The sequence below is a fragment of the Hypanus sabinus genome, chromosome 21, assembly GCF_030144855.1.
Source record: "Hypanus sabinus isolate sHypSab1 chromosome 21, sHypSab1.hap1, whole genome shotgun sequence".
Lineage (NCBI taxonomy): Eukaryota > Metazoa > Chordata > Chondrichthyes > Myliobatiformes > Dasyatidae > Hypanus > Hypanus sabinus.
The window spans coordinates 62636108-62654135 of NC_082726.1; positions in this window are offsets into that span (position 1 = coordinate 62636108).

An 18028-nucleotide genomic window follows, 5' to 3' on the forward strand; every position below is an offset into this window, starting at 1 on the left:
AAAGAGAATGGTGCGAGAGACAAAAAATACATCCAGTGAGTGGCAGTTCTGTGGGTGAAAATGTCTTGTTAATGAGAGAGGTCAGAGGAGAATGGTCAGACTGGTTCAAGTTATCAGGAAGCTGACAGTAACTCAAATAAACTCAGATTACAGCTGTAGTGGGCAGAAGAGCATCTCTGAATGCACAACATGTTGAACCCTGAAATGGATGGGCTACAGCAGGAGGAGACCATGAACATTGAAAGTGGCTCAGTGGCCACTTTATTAGGTACAGGATACTGCGCCTGTACAATCAGGATCAGAATCAGGTTTATTATCACCGGAATGTGGCATGCAATTTGTTAACTTAGCAGCAGCAGTTCAATGCAATACATAATATAGAAGAGAGACAAAAATAAAATAATAATAATAATAAATAAATAAATCATTTACAGTATATGTATAGAAACATAGAAAACCTACAGCACAATACAGGCCCTTCAGCCCACAATGCTGTGCTGAACACATACTTACTTTAGAAATTACCTAGGGTTAAAAATAATAATAATAAATAAAATAAAATAATAATAAGTACATCAATTGCAATATACATATATTAAATAGATTTAAAAATTTGCAAAAAACTGTAATATTGTGTATAAAAAAACCTGAGGTAGTGTCCAAAGGTTCAATGTCCATTTAGGAATCAGATGGCAGAGGGGAAGAAGCAGTTCCTGAATCGCTGAGTGTGTGCCTTCAGGCTTCTGTACCTCCTACCTGATGGTAACAGTGAGAAAAGGGCATACCCTGGGTACTGGAGGTCCTTAATAATGGACGCTACCTTTCTGAGACACCACTCCCTCAAGATGTCCTGGGTACTTTGTAGGCCAGTGCCCAAGCTGACTAGATTTACAACCTTCTGCAGCTTCTTTCGGTCCTGTGCAGTAGCCCCCCCATATCAGACAGTGATGCAGCCTGTCAGAATGCTCTCCACGGTACAACTATAGAAGCTTTTGAGTGCATCTGTTGACATGCCAAATCTCTTCAAACTCCAAATAAAGTATAGCTGCTGTCTTGCCTTCTTTATAAATACATTGATATGTTGGGACTACGTCAGATCCTCAGAGATCCTGACACCCAGAAACTCGAAACTGCTCACTCTCTCCACTTCTGATCCCTCTACGAGGACTGGTATGTGTTCCTTTGTCTTACCCTTCCTGAAGTCCACAATCAGTCCTACATCTTACTGACGTTGTGCCAGGTTGTTGCTGTGAAACCACTCCACTAGTTGGCATATCTCACTCCTGTACACCCTCTCATCACCACCTGAGATTCTACCAACAATGGTTGTATTGTCAGCAAATCTATAGATGGTATTTGAGCTATGCCTAGCCACACAGTCATCTGTATATAGAGAGTAGAGCAGTGGGCTAAGCATAAACCCTTGAGATGCACCAATCGGCACAGATTGTGGTCTTCCGTTCGGAAGTCGAGGATCCAATTGCAGAGGGAGGTACAGAAGCCCAGGTTCTGCAACTTCTCAATCAGGATTGTGGGAATGATGGTATTAAATGCTGAGCTATAGTCATTGAACAGCATCCTGACGTAGGTGCTGGTGTTGTCCAGGTTGTCTAAAGCTGATTGGAGAGCCATTGAGATTGCGTCTGCTGTTGATTTATTGTGGCGACTATATATCAATTAAATATAAGCTCGCACGTAGAGGTGAGCTTAACTGGTATATTCACTTTGCAGTGAGAAAACGCTAGGCACATACACAGAACTACAAATCAATGGGCATGGATAAGCTATCAGTGTATAAGCAGTGCTAAGGGGACAGTGCTCTAAAGGAAGTAGATCAGTATATTTTTTTAAAAAACGCTAACACAAGGAAATCTGCAGATGCTGGAAATTCAAGCAACACACACAAAATGCTGGTGGAACTCAGCAGGCCAGACAGCATCTATAGGAAGAAGTACAGTTGATGTTTTGGGCTGAGACCCTTCGTCAGGACTGTCAGGACACTCACAATTCGCTCTATTAAGCCATTTCTGGCAAAGATAGTCCTCAGAATGGAAATAGTTTCTTCTGAAGTGGTTGACTTCATTGGTATAACCTCCAGCCACTTCAAATGAGCATCCACAGCAATCGGAAACATGGAGTCCATGAATAGCCGAGCAAAGGCAATACGTATGTACTTTTGCCATGGTGAAGAGGCTACTCCCACAGGTGTAACAGTGCCTGTGGGGGTTGTATCTTGAACTCAGTGACAACCATATCAGCTTTTGCTCAAATCTTCAATCTGTATCTATTCCCGGCCACCACATGTAGCTCTGGGTGAGACTCTTCTTGACAGTGTATCCAGGAGTTCCTCATGCAGATTTTCTAACACTCTGGTGTGCAGTTTGGAGGGAACCACAGCAGGAGATCCACACATCAGCATTCTTTGACGTACAGGCAGTTGGCTTCTTCACACTGAGAATACTGGAACCAAAGGGTTACCATGAGCTGGCCATCTTTGCACGGTGATTTCATAAACTTTCGACAATGTCGAGTCATTCGTTGTTTCCGTTTGTATTTCGGAGTTTGTTACCGGCAACTGGTTCACCGATGCAGTGTGGAACACTTCTGCTGGGTCGCAGTATGAAGACTTTTCCTCTTCAGTTGCTAATAGTGGAAGGTGTGTCAAGCCATCAGCATCTGTGTTGTTTGGTAACATTGAACTCTATGTCATAAGAATGAGCTCCCAGAATAAGTGCCCAGGTAGCAGACATCACTAGAATTCCCTTCTGGGACTGAAAATGGACACAAGGGACAGATGGTCTGTCACTAGAGTAAACTGTCTGTAGAGATAGTAGTGGAACTTTTTTTATTCCCCATATTAGACTAAGGGCCTCTTGGTTAATCTGTGCCTAGATTCTGCGCTCATCAGTGATCTTGAAGCAAATGCAATCAGTTGTTCAGATCTTTCTTTCATAATTTGTGATAAAATGGCACGAATGCCACAAGGGAACACATTGCATGCCAGTCTGATGGGCAGGGATGCATCATAATGGGTGAGCAGTTCAGCTGATGTTATTAGTCTCTTTGTTTGTTTGATATTACACAGGAAGTACCTTATTTATTTAGTGAGAAACAATGCAGAACAGGCCTTTCTCGCTCTTCGAGCTGCGCCGCCCAGCAATCCCGAATGTACCCTCACCTAATCACAGGACAATTACGATGACCAATTAACCTACTAACAGGTACGCCTTCAGACTGTGGGTGGGAACAGGAGCACCAGTCACAGGGAGAACGTACAAACTCTGTAAAGGCAACAGCAGGAACTGAATCCGGGTCACCTGTACAGTAAAGCATTGTGCTAACCACTACGCTACCGTGTCACCGCAATAAAGTAATAAAGTATCCACTGAGGATATGTACTTTGATGATATATTTGCTTTGAATTTAAGCTTTGAAATCACCGTAAAGAGATGACATTGTGGTTTGAGGTCCATATGAAAAACGGAAGTGCATACACACACTAATTTATGCATAGGACATTAACAGAATGAATGTAAGTCTGCTTCCTGTGGAGTGTCTATTGTCTAAAGGTCAAAGCATCATTTGTAATGATCTGTCACACAACAGTTTAAGGCCGGCATCCTTAATTGGAAAATGCAAATGTACGCATCTTTATAACCTTAAAATCTCGACCCACCAGGCTCGGCTTCCAACGAGAAATGTAAATAACAGCACAGTGAGGAATGTGATCCAGACCTTTCAACAACATTGCTATTTGTATCCTCAAACAAAATAAGATGTATATTACAATTTGCAAAGAGGTGGATAATGGAGGATAATGTTGTCTAATTCAATGTTGTGCTATTTTCACTGACATCTCGGGCTTGTTTGTGTAAGGAGTAGTTACCCTGCTTATTCTGTGTATCATCTAGTCTTCATTTTAAAGGTTAGCTGCAAGCAGCTCGGACTGCAACACTGCAATTTTCATTGCCACCGGGTAAGTGCATTCTTGAGAGATCATGACGGATGCCTTTAGTATTCCAGGCATAACATCCATGATCTGCACTTACAGCCTCTACTCGAGCACCAAATTCTGAAAGATTCTATTGACACAAGATGATAAGAAACGTAAGGGGCAAATTCACTTGACCTTTTGAAGTTCACTTCAGTCTTTCCCATTCCCAGTGACCTCAAGCAACACACAAACAAAATGTTGTTCAACGTTTCCTGTATCTGGAGAACATCTCGTGTCTCCATTTTGACCTCAACCATCTTATTTGTTAACTCATTCTAAAGAATTAGCATTTCTTGAGAAAGTTTTTTTCTAATATTTTTTGTAAAATTACTTGCAGTCTGATTTCCCTGGCTTTCTTTGGAGCTTGGAATTGGAGTTACAAACACAAACTGCTGGAGGAACTCGGAAGCTCAGGCAGCATCTGCATTGGAGAATAAACAGTTGACGTTTCCATAAGACCATTAGATATAGGAGCAGAATTAGGCCATTTGGTCCATTGAGTCTGTGCCACCATTAATTAAGTAAATCAATAAAATTCATGGCTGATCCATTTTGCTCTCCTGCCTTCTCCCAGTATCCTTGATGAAGGGTCTCAGTCTGAAACATCACCTACTTATTCCTCTCCATAGATGCCACCTGAACTGAGTTCCTCCAACATCCTTAAGATTCAAGATTATTTAACATCATTTCCAGTACACAAGCGTAAAGGAAAATGAAATAATTGTTACTCCAGATCGGATGCAGCATCAAAGAATGCACAATAAGATAAAGAACACAATAATTTAAAAAAAACACAAATATAAATACATAAAATAGCTTGTATAGTACATAGATTGATTGTATGCCCATAAAGTAATGATAGGCACAGGAATGTCTGTACATAAGGTGACTCAGACAGGAAATAATAAAGTAGTGGTAGGGAGGTAAAGTATCTGTGTATGTAATACTGGATTTGAATGTCTGCAGAATCTCCCATGTTTATGGAATTGGAGTTAATGTTCTCTTACCAGACTGCAAAGCTCATTGAATTGTTCAAAGTTCAAAGTAAATTTATTATCAACGTACATAAATATCACCATATACAATCCTGAGATTCATTTTCTTGCTGGCATTTACAGTAGAGCAAAGAAATACAATAGAATCGAGGACTGACAAACAACCAATGTGCCAATGAAGGCAAACTGTGTAAATACAAACAATGATAATAATAATAAATCAATCAATCAATCAGTAAGTAAGTAGTTAATATTGAGAACATGTTTTGTAGAGTCCTTGAAAGTGAGTCCATAGCTTGTGGAATTAGCTCAACATTGAGGTGAGTGAAGTTATCCATGCTGGTTTAAGAGCCTGATGGTTGAAGGGTAATTACTGTTCCTGATCCTGTTGGTGTGGGACTGGAGGGTTCTGCACAGCGAGATGAGCGTATGGCTTGGATGATGGGGGTCCTTGATGATGAACACTGCTTTCTCGTGGCAGTGCTCCTCAAAACTTTCCCAAAGATTACCCCCTGACATCTGTGATGATTGAACTGCACCTGTAACTTGTGAGTCCTGTTGATGATCAGCACACCAAGATCATGGACACAGTTCAATAAGCAACTGGTAAAACCCGCGTTACGTCGTGCAGTGTGAATTGTTCTGTCTGCCTCTGCAGGAACAGTATGCACACACTAAAAGGCTTCCTCATTGCCCCATATAAGCCTCATACTTACAGAGAGCAGGCAACATTAATCTCCCCTTTGCTGTACCAAATGTACGTGGGTCTATGAAGTTCTCAACAGCGTATGGTACAATAACAGAACCACTTTAATGTGACAAAAGAAAATGAGTAGAAAAGAATTGCAGTGAAGTTGCTAAAAATTTAAAGTTCAAAGTAAATTTATTATCAATGTACATATATGACAACACATACTACCTTGAGATTCATTTTCTTGCAGGCATTCACAGGAAAATGAAGAAATACAGTAGAATTTGATGAAAAACTATACATAAATAAAGACTGATAAACAACTATTGTACAAATTATGCAAATAAAAGAAAATAAACAAAGAATCTGATAAATAAAAATCAAATAGGTAGATAGATGAATAAATTAATAAATAATACTGAGACATACTAACAACATCATGACATATACTAGTGATATCAAACCCAATTCTGATTCTGAGCCACGGAAAGATCAAAAACCAATGCGCTGGTCCATTAACAGAGAGAAACAAGTCTGATTCTCACCATGGCAGCTGGGAAAGTAGTTAAGTAATGAGTTTATTCAGGAGAGGGATTGATAGAAGCAAAAGATACAGAATAGTTGCGGGGAAATAGTCATCCTATTGAATGGTGGAGCAGGAACAAGGGGCCAAATGGTCTGCTCTTGTTTCAACTTAAGTATCAAATGTGGAATTAAGAGCTGTCTTAGTAATGTTTAGTTTTATTGGCTGTCTCAACCTTGAAACCACCAAGTGGTTGTAAACCATTTACTGTTGTCTTTTAGGAAGGAAAGTTGCTGCCTTTACTCATTCAGGACTGTATGTAACTATAGACACACCATTGTTCTGGAGGGCTTCATCATTTCAGATGTTATTCTGGATGGACAGCAAAAATTGGCATTGTCAATGATATCATAACACCATAAAACATAGGAGAGAGTCAGGCTGTTTGGCCCATCAAGTCCTCTCTGCCATTCCAATATGGTTGATTTTCTCTCCCTTTCTTCTCCCATTCTTCTCCCTTTTCCTTGTAATCTTTGACATCCTGACTAATCAAGAACCTATCAGCCTCTGCTTTGAATATACCCAATGACGTGGCCTCCAAAAGCCATCTGCAGCAATGAATTCCACAGATTCACCATTCTCTGGCTAAAGAAATTTCTCCCCATCTCTGTTCTAAAGGGGACATCCTTCTATTCTAAGGTTGTGCCCTCTGGTCCTAGACTCTCCCGCCATTGGAAACATCCTCTCCACATCACCTCTACATATATTCTCATCCAAAACTAATGAATGAATAATTGGTGATGGTATCCTGAGGCAAGTATGCACCATCTAATTTGAAGAAGCTGATCTCAATATAAAGCTACCTCTTTAGAAGTCAGCAACAAAAATGTGTTGGTGCAAGTTAGCCACATGCACACTGCGTGTGTCCTGATGTGTGCATTGCAGAGACTTAGCAATAATTGTTGCACTGTGTGGATACCTAATGCTCCATTCACTGTTGAAATGATTCCCCGTGGTATCAATGGTGCAGAAAAGCAAGTCTACAGTTTTTATCCTGTCAGGAATGTTTTACATTTATCAATGTCTATCAGTTATGTAATTGAGTTAAATATTTTTAAGACCCCCACCAACCAGGCCAGGTCATGCTCTCTTCTTGCTGCATCCATCAAGAAGAAAGTACAGGACCCTCAGATCTCATACCATCAGGTTCAGGAACAGTAACTACACCTCAACCACCAGGCCCTTGAACCAGAAGCAATAACTACAATCAACTTCACTTGCCCTATCACGGAACTGTTCTCACAACCTATAGACTGACCTTCAAGGATTCTTCAAAGATTCATTTAATATCAGAGAATGTATACAATATACAATGTGAAATTTGTTCTCTTCACAGACAGCCACAAAACAAAGAAAACCCATAGTGTGAATTAGATGCATTGCAGCCCTGAAACCCCTTCCCCCCCATGCTTTGCACAAGCTGCAGCAAAAGCATCAACCCCCCCCCCACACTTGCACCAGCAGAAGTGCTTACACCCCCTTCCCCTCTCTCCCTCCACCATGCAAGCAATAGCAAAACTCCCACAACGAGCCCTTGATCAAGAGTCTGTCAAGACTACAGTCCATAACCCAGCACTTCGGTATCTCAGGCAGGCTGTCCCTCACCAGTGAGGGAGAGAGAGAACGCTCCTGCAATGAGAGTGGAGACCAGCAACCCGCTGTTCCAGTGTTACACTTTGTATCTCGTGTTCTTGGTACTTATTCATTATTATTATTTCTTTTTTTCCTCTTTTATACTTGCACAGTTTGTTGTCTTTTGCACACTGGCTGTCCACCCTGTTGGGTGTGATCTTCCACAGATTCTATTATGGTTATTGGATTTGTTGAATATGCCCACAAGAAAATGAATCTCTGAGTTATATGAGATGACATATATGCCCTTTGTGTATATAAAGTATATATGTGCATATATGCACTCTTCTGACCTCTCTCATTAACAAGGTGTTCTCACCCACAGACCTGCCACTCATTGAATGCTTCTTGTTTCTCGCACCATTCTCTGTAAACTCCAGAGATCGTTGTATGTGAAAATCCCAGGAGATCAGCAGTTTCTGAGATAAAGTAAGTTTATTATCCAAGTACGGATATATCACCATATACTACCCAGAGACTCATTTTCTTGTGGGTAATCACAATATAAAGCCATAAAATATAGGAGCAGAAGTAAGCCATTTGGCCCATCGAATTTGCTCCACTATTTCATCAAAGTTGATCCATTTTCCCTCCCAGCCCCAATCTCCTGCCTACTCCCCATATCACTTCATGCCCTGACTAAACAATAATCTGTCAACTGCTGCCTTAAATACAATGTATTACAAAATACAATAGAATCAATGAAAAGCCACACTCAAAGACTGACGACCAATGTGCAAAAGAAGACAAAATGCAAATATAAAAAGAAACAGATAATAGATAAGTAAATACTTACATCTATAATACTGTGAACATGAGTTGTAGAGTCCTTGAAAGTGAGGCCGTAGGTTGTGGAATCAGTTCAGAATTGACGTGAGTTAAGTTATTCACGCTGGTTCAGGAGCCTGATGGTTGCAAGGTAGTCCTGTTCCTGAACCAGGTGATGGAAGACCTAAAGCTCAAGTACTTCCTTTCCGATTATAGTGCTGAGAAGACAGCATGCAGTACTGTGCAAACGCAATGGGCATGTTCCCGCGCAGGAACGGCAAAGAGCTTGAAATAGCAGCATGTTATTCCACGGGAGTCATTGATTGGAGTACTGCGCTGATGCAACAGGAGTGTCCCTGCGCAGGTCTGACAAAGAGATTTTAAAAACCCAGTCTCTATAAAAGAGAGGTACTACCTCGAGGAGCAGTCATCGTGGGAGCAGTTGTCATTGGAGTAGCCTTGAGTCAGAGTGGTAAAACTTTGGCTCAGCAAGGCTTTGGTGGGAACGGGTGGAGGCTAGGTAAGTCCAGAGAGCATAGCGGTTATGCATACAAAGCCAGTGTTCTGTTCAGGGTGTCAGATGTGGGATTTCCAGGAGACCCCCAGCTTCCTCAACGACCACATCTGCGCCAGGTCCATCAGGGTGCAGCTCCTTAAAGACCGTGTTAAAGAATGGGAATTGCAGCTCGATGACCTTCAGCTTGTTAGGGAAAGAGAAGCAGTGATAGACTGGAGCTACAGGAAAGTAGTCACCCCAGTGCTACAGGAGACAGATTAATGGGTGACTGTCAGGAGAGGGAAGGGAGAACATCAGATAGCAGAGAGCACCCCTGTGGCCATCCTCCTCAACAATAAGTAATCCATTTTTAGAACTGTTAGACCAGCCTGTGGGGAAGCAACAGCAGCTGTGCCTCTGGCACTGAGTCTGGCCCCATGGTTCAGAGGGTGGGGAACTGAAGAGGATGGCAGGAGTAATAGGGGGCTCTTTAGTCAGGGGGGATAGATAGGCAATTTTGTGGATGTATAAAGGGAACACGGCTGGTAGTTTGACTCCTAGGTGCCAAGGTCCAAGATGTTTCTGGAGGCGTTCACAATATCCTGACAAGGGAGGGTGAGCAGCCAGGAGTCATGGTACATATTGGTAACAATGACATAGGAAGCAAAAGAGAGGAGGTCCTGAAGAGAGAATTCAGGGAGTTAGGAAGGAAGCTGAGAACCAGGACCTCAAAGGGTGGTAAGCTTAGGGTTGCTACCTGTGCCATGTGACAGTGAGGATGGGAATAGAATAAGAACAAGGTGGCAGACAAATGCATTGCTGGAGAATTGGAGCAGGATGCAGAGATTCAGATTTCTGGATAATTGAGACCTCTTCTGCGGCAAGTGGGACCTGTACAAAAGGGATATCAGGATGATAGAGATGAGGATGAGCCAACAGGTTTACAAGCAGATGATGGGTATAACGTGAATGTAAGGAAGGACAAGGCAATGATTGGGTATAAATGCAGACAGAGCAAAGAGTTAAATTGTACCACAGAGGCAAAATTCAAAAGGCGAAAGAATGCAGGACTGAATGTGTTGTATTTAAATGCACGTAGCATTCAGAATAAGGTGGACAAACTCATGGCACAATTAGATACTGATCGGTATGACGATGTGGGCGTCACTGAGTCATGGCTGAAAGAAGGCCATAGTTGGGAGCTTAACTTCAAAGGATATACTTTGTATCGAAAGGACAGGCAGGAAGACATAGGTGGTAGTGTGGCTCTGTTGGTAAGAGATGGAATTACATCTTTAGAATGAGGTGACACGGTCAGAGAATGTTGAATCTTTGTCAGTGGAGTTAGAAAATTGCAAGGGTAAAAAAAACCCATTATGAGAATCATATATAGGCTCCAAATAGTAGCCAAGATGTGGGGTTGAGATTGTAGAGGGAGCAGTGTAAAGGCCTGTAATAAGTGTGTGTAACACAATTGTAATGGGGGACTTCAATATGCAAGGTGATTGGGAAAATCAGGTTGGCGTTGGATCACAAGAGAGGGAATTTGTTGAATGCCTATGAGATGGCTTTTTAGAGCAGCTTGTGCTTGAGCCTACTCAGGGAAGGGCTATCATAGATCTGGTGTTGTGTAATAACCCAGATCTTATTAAGGAGCTTAATGTAAAGGAACCCTTAGGAGGCAATGATCATAATATAATTGAATACATATTGCCATTTGAGAGAGAGAAGAATAACTCACTTGTATCAGTATCACAATGGAATAAAGGGAATTACAGAGGCCTGAGAGAGGAGCTTGCCCAGGTGGATTGGAGGAGGATACTGGGGGGATGATGGCAGAGCAGAGATGGCTGAAGTTTCTGGGAATAGTTCACAAGGTGCAGAATAGATATGTCCCACAGAGGAAAAAGTTCTCAAATGGCAGGGATAGGCAACCGTGGCTTCCAAAGGAAGTTAAGGACTGCATAAAAGCCAAGGAATGGCATGTAAGGTAGCAAAAGTGAGTGGGAAGCTTTTAAAATCCAATGAAAGGCAACTAAAAAGCTTTTGCACGGACTAGAAGGGCCGAGATGGCCTGTTTCAGTGCTGTAATTGTTATATGCTATTGCTGTTATAAGAAGGGAAAGGATGAAATATGAGGGCAGACTAGCCAATTATATAAAGCAGGAAACCAAAAGCATTTTCAGTTATATAAAGACTAAGAGGATGGTTCCATAGGTACATTTAATGTCAGAGAAATGTATACAATATACATCCTAGAAATCTTTTTCTTCACAAACAACTACGAAAACAAAGGAGTGCCCCAAAGAATGAATGACAGTTAAATGTTAGAACCTCAAACCCACCCCAGCTCCCCCCTCCCATGCACAAACAGCAGCAAGGCACCAACGACACCCCACCACTAGCAAAAAAGCATTGGCACCCTCCACCGAGCACTCAAGCATGCAGCAAAACATCCGTAAAGACACAGACTTGCAATACCCCAAAGACTACTTGTTCACCCAGTAATTCAACATACCACAGGCTCTCTCTCTCTCTCTCTAATAAGGGAAAAAGAGGTGACCCCATTTCGCAGCGAGAGGGGAGACATAACAAACCACTTGCTGATTTATGATGTTAAAAGTACGTTGCATCACTTTTTCTGAGCTCTGCACCCAGAGAATCAGCCCTGGAAAGGCTCAGGTCTCTGGACACACAACCGACAATTGACCCGCTGCTCCCCATGTTCTATGTTCTCCTGCGATGCCTCAGACAGGGGCATCGGTCTAGAATCAGCCCGACTCCAGAGCCATGTAAATCCGGCACCTTGAAGGCCCGCTAGTCTTCCAGGCCACATCCTTGGGATCTCAAAAAGTGGCTGTTCCTGAGGCCCTGAGAGTGTGTCCATTCCCAGTGAGAGTTGATATCGGACCACTGGAAAATGATGCTGATGAGGTAGTAATGGGGGCAAAGAAATGGCAGATGAACTTAATGAGCAGTTTGCATCTGCCTTCACAATGAAAGACACTAGCAGTGTGCCAGAGATCCATGAGTGTCAGGGAGTAGGGTGAGTGCCATTGTTATTACAAAGGAAAAAATGCTAGGCACCCTCAAAGGTCTTAAAGTGGATAAGTCACCTGGACCAGATGAACTACATCCCAGAGCCCTGAGCGGGGTTGCTGAAAAGATAATGGATGGATTGGCCTTGATCTTTCAAGAATCACTTGATTTTGGCATGGTCCCAAAGGACTGGAAGTTTGAAAATGTCATTCCACTCTTTAAGAAGGGGAAAGGCAAAAGAGAGAAAATTATAGGCCTGTTAGCCTAATTTCAGTGGTTGGGAAAGTGTTGGAGTCTTTTAGTAAAGATGAAGTTTCAGGGTACTTGGAGACTAATGATAAAGTCAGCATGGTTTCTGTTAAGGGAAATTTTGCCTGACAAATCTGTTAAGAGTTCTTCAAGGAAGTAACAAGCAAGGTGGACAAAGGAGAGGCAGTGGATGTCATTTGCTTGGATTTTCAGAAGGCGTTTGATATGGTGTCGCATAGGAGGCTGCTTAACAAGATAAAATCCTATGGCATCACAGGAAAGATACTGGCATGGATAGCGGAATGGCTGACAGCAGGAGGCAGCGAGTGGGAATAAAGGGGGACTTTTGTAGTGGCATTCGTCAGGGGTCTGTACTGAGACCGTTACTTTTCACATTGATTGACAATGATTTGGATAATGAAATTAATGGCTTTGTGGCAAAGTTTGCAGATCATACAAAGTTAGGTGGAGGGGTAGGTAGTGCTGAGAAAGCAACACAATTACAGCAGGACTTAGACAAATTGGAAGAAAGGGGCAAGAAAATAGCAGATGGAACACAGTGTTGAGAAATGTATGATATTGCATTTTGGTAAAAAGAACAACAGTGTAGACTGTTATCTAAATGGGGAGAAGGTTCAAACATCAGATGGAGAGGGACTTATGAGTCCTTGTGCAAGACTCCCAGAAGGTTAATTTACAGTTTGAGTCTGTGATAAAGAATGCAAATGCAATGTTGGCAATTATTTCAAGGGGAATAGAATATAAAAGCAAAGAGATAATGCTGAGCCTTTGTAAGACACTAGTCAGGCCACACTTGGAGTATTGTCAACAGTTTTGGGCCCCATATCTCAGAAAGGATGTGTTGTCATTGGAGAGAGTCCAGAGCAGGTTCATGAAGATGATTTCAGAAATTATTTAAAGAGCGTTTGGCAGCTTTGGGCCTGTACTCACTGGAATTTAGAAGAATGTGGTGGGGATCTCATTGAAACCTACTGAACATTGGAAGGGCTAGATAGGGCGGATGTGGAGAGGATGTTTCCTATGGCGGGGGTATCCAGAACTAGAGGGCACAGCCTCAAAACTGAGGGACAACCCTCTAGAACAGAGATAAGTAGAAATTTGTTTTAGCCAGAGAGTAGAATATCTGTGGAATGCTCTGCCACAGACTGCAGTGGAGGCCAAGTCGGTGGGTATACTTAAGGTGGAAGTTGATCGTTTCCTGATTGGTCAGGGCATCAAAGGATGTGGTGAAAAGGCAGGTGTATGGGGTTGAGTGGTATCTGGGATTCACCATGGTGGAATGGTGGAACAGACTCGATCGGCTGAATAGCCTAACTCTACTCCTGTGTCTTATGGTCTTTAGGCTCAGATGCTAGGGGCCCTTGAAGATAGATACCTTTTTCTTGTGGCAGCACTCCTTGTAGATGTGTTCAACGGAGGGGAGGGTTTTCCTGTGATGAACTAGGCTGTATCCATTCTTGGACAATGCTGTTTCCATACCAGGCCATGTTACAACCTGTCAGGATACACTCCATTGTGCATCTGTGGAAGTTTGTCTGCAGTAGCTGAGGTCTTTGCCCTGGGCATGAGAAGCAGAGGCAGATTGATCTGCACAGTGGCAGTGCCTGACTGCTGTTGACAGTTCCTGATTGTCCCTTTAGAGAGAAGTGCAGGTGTGTATGGCCTTCCCTCTGACAGGAGAACATGAGAAACCAGTGCCTGGAATTCCAACTTTAAACGAACACAAAGAAATGCCCTTGGGCCTACTCTGCACCCGGTGAATACCGCAAATCATTAAGCATTCTCCTTGGCTGCTTTTGAACTCCTTTCATCTTCTCCAGTATCCTGAGTTTTCAGAAGCACATCAAAACATCCAAATACAACACACACAAAACAAAACTAAACTTCAAATCTATTGCCCGCCTCCTGTAAGGCTGCTGCAAAGGTTCGGGGGAGCACTTACGGTGAATGTATTTTCCTGTGGCTGAAGTTGTAGGCAGTTAATACTTTCAGTCTTCTGTTCTCTGAGCAGGGTGTTGCAGCCAGTCCTCAAAAGTTATTTTTGTTGGTTGTGCAGCCAGACAACTCTGCCTATAATCTTTGATCCTTTAGAGGGGAAGGTACGAGTTGCAAAACGATGACAAATTTATCCTAATAGGGACACAGTCCTAATAAAGGATCTTGGCCCGAAACGTCAACTGTACATTTCCATCCATAGATATATATTCCATTCCCCACTCTAGCTTCCCTCTTCCCCCTTTCTTTTCTCCTCACCTCACGCTGATTCCTTTCCTCCTTCCCTTTCTCCCATGGTCCACTGTCCTCTCCCTCAGATTCCTTCTTCTTCAGCCCTTTACCTCTTTCATCTATCACCTCCCAGCTTCTCTCTTCATTTCTGCTCCCAACCCACCTATTTTTCCTCTCACCTATCATCTTCTAGATTGTATTCCTTCCCCCACCCGCCAACCCCCACCTTCTTATTCTGGCTCCTTCCCCTCCCTTCCTTTTCAGGGACTGATGTTTCTTGGCTTGAAACATCAACTCTTTACTCCTTGCCCTGCTGAGTTCCTCCAGCATTTTGTGTGTATCCCTCCATAGATGCTGAGTTGTTGACCGCCTGAGTTCCTCTTTATTCCACTTTTGAACTCTTTTGCACTCTTTTGTATCTATTTAGCTAGCCAGCTTTCTACCTATTTATCTACGTTTGTTTATTTGTTTGTTTATTGTAACTTGCAGTATTTTGTCTTGCATTGAACTGCTGCCACAGAACAACAAATTTTATGACATGTCAGTGAGAATAAACCAGATTCTGATTCCCATTCCAGTGTCTGTGAGTGTTGCTGCACGTATCTTATGTTGACCTTCAGAGTTATACAACATGGAAACAAATCCTTCATCCCACTTAGTCCATGCACACATTTATATTCATTCCATTTTATCCTCCACATGTTCCCACCAATTCTCCCAAGATCTACCACTTGTTTGATTTTACAGTGGCCAGCTAACCTCCTGACCATCAAGCCCGTAGGATGTGGGAGGAAACTAGAGCATCCGGAGCAAACCCATGTGGTCCCAGGAAGAAAGTGCAAACTTCACACAGAAAGCACTAACCTTCAGATCAAACCCTTGTCATGGAAGTTCAAACTTGACAGCACAGTACAAGGTTAATGGCAGGATGCTTAGCAATGCGGAGGAACAAAGGAACTTGGGATGCACATCCATAGGTCCCTCAGAGTTGCAGTGCAGGCTGATAGAGTGGTTACCTGCCGTGTGGGAAAAGGCTCCGAAGCATTCAGGCTCTCACGGCCAGACTATGTAACAGTTTCTTCCCCCAAGCTATCAGACTCCTCAATACCCCCAGAGCCTGGACTGACACCTTGCCCTCCTGTCCTGTTTATTATTTATTGTAATGCCTGCACTGTTTTTGTGCACTTTATGTAGTTCTGTAGTCTAGTGTAGCTTTCTCTGTGTTGTTGTTTTTTATGTAGTTCAGTCTAGTTTTTGTACTGTGTCATGTAACACCATGATCCTGAAAAACGTTCTCATTTTTACTATGTACTGTACCAGCAGTTATGGTCGAAATGACAATAAAAGTGACGTGACCTGACTTGACTTGAAGAAGGTGTATGGTGTGTTGGCCTTCATTAGTAGGGGATTGATTTCAAAGCCAAGAGGTGATGTTGCAGGTTTATAAAATTCTGTTTAGATCAGATTTGGAGGATTGAGATTAGTTCTGGTTGCCCGATTATAGGAAAAATATGGAAGCTTCAGAAAGGGTGCAGAGGAGATTTATCGAATGCTGCCTGGATTAGAGAGCATGTCTTATGAAGATTGTGTGAGCTAAAGATTTTAACTTTGGAGAAGAGGTGGATAAGAAACAACTTGATAGAGATGTAAAATATGATAAGAGGTAGATAGAGTGGGCTACTAGAGTCGTTTTCTGAGGGCGAATATGGCTAAATTGAGAGACATAAATTTGTGTTTGGAGGAAAGTATGGGGTGGGTTGAAATTATTCGGGCAGTGGGCAAATCAGCCCTCTTGTGCTTCTTGATCTCGTCACTTGAAATTCAGTGTCACGTAACCCGGCCACTTTGATCTGGCCCACGCCTTCATTAATCAGGTCCAACACTTGCCTTTATTGGATCTTGCCCCTCCTTACACATCATCGGGTTTGTGGGGTTGTGGCCAGGGTTAGTGGGGGTGTGTCTAGGGTTAGTGGGGGTATATTCCCCCAGGACCTTAGGCTCGAGGGTAGGGCTGCCCGATGTGTGTGTTGGGTTGGGAGAGATCAGGTTGTGGAGTTTCATGTGGTGAGCTAGTAGAGCTCTGGTGGATAGGGTAGTGTAGTGGCTGCCGGTTTGTGGGGGTGAGGCCAGGGTCAATTGGGGTGCGCCTTGGGTTAGTGGGGGTTACTCGGGTTAGTGAATATGTCTAAATTGACAGACATAACTTTAAGGTGTCTGGAGGAAAGTATGGGGGGCTGTTAGGGGTGGGGTTTCTTTCTCACACATTGTGGTGGGTGTCCCCAAAAGTACTGGTAGAGGCAGATACATTAGGGACATACTGTAGGTATGTAGGTAGGATTCTTAGGTAGACATGTTCTGTAGATGAAAGAAAAATGGAGGATATGTGGAGGGATATGTGGGAGATCTGTGGAGGGATATTTGCAAAACATTGAGGGTCTAAGGACCTGTAATATGCAGTAATGTTCTATGTTCTGATCTAAGTGACAGAGTTGAATGTGGTGAGTATAGTTCCATTGCACACAGATTGGGCTTTCTTGTCAGTCTCATTCCAATACAGACTACCATCTGTAGTCTGTTTTGACAGACTAAGTTTACCTGAGCTCAGTTTTCTTCAGGAGAAGTAGAAGTGGATTGGTTGGTTGGTTTGTCAACTAGAACACTGAAACTTCTACAAATGTACCATGGAGAGCATTTTCCCAGGCTGCATCACTGTCTGGTATGGGGGGGGGGGTGGTGCGGCTGCAATAGCACAAGATCGAATTAAAGTTGCAGAAACTTGTAAGATTAATCAGGTCTATCTTGGGTACCAGTCTCCACAGTATCCAAGACACCTTCAAGGAGAGGTGAGCTTATGAAGGTGGCATCCAGCACCCAGGACGTGCCCTCTTCACAAATTTTTGTCAGGAAGAAGATACAGAAGCCTGAAGGCGCACATTCAGTGATTCAGGAACAGCTTCTTCCTCTCTGCCATTTGATTTCTAAATGAACATTGAACCTATGAATACTAACTCACTAATTTTTTATTTCTGTTATTTTTAGCTACTTATTTTAACTTAACTATTTAATAGATGTAGCTGTAATTCAGTTTTTCCTTTGTATTTATTAATCATGTATTTCATTGTACTGCTGCCATAAAGTTTACATATTTCAGTGATATCAAACCTGATTCTGAAGAGTATTACAGGGAATGGGTCAGCTCTCAGGAAGAAGTTATACAGGCCCTGTGGCCTAACCACTTCATGCCATCCATGGTGCCAACCAAGCCTATCCCAATTTCCTGTGTTCAGTCCCCATTCCTCTAAGCCCTTCCCCTCCCTGTATATCCAAGTGTTTC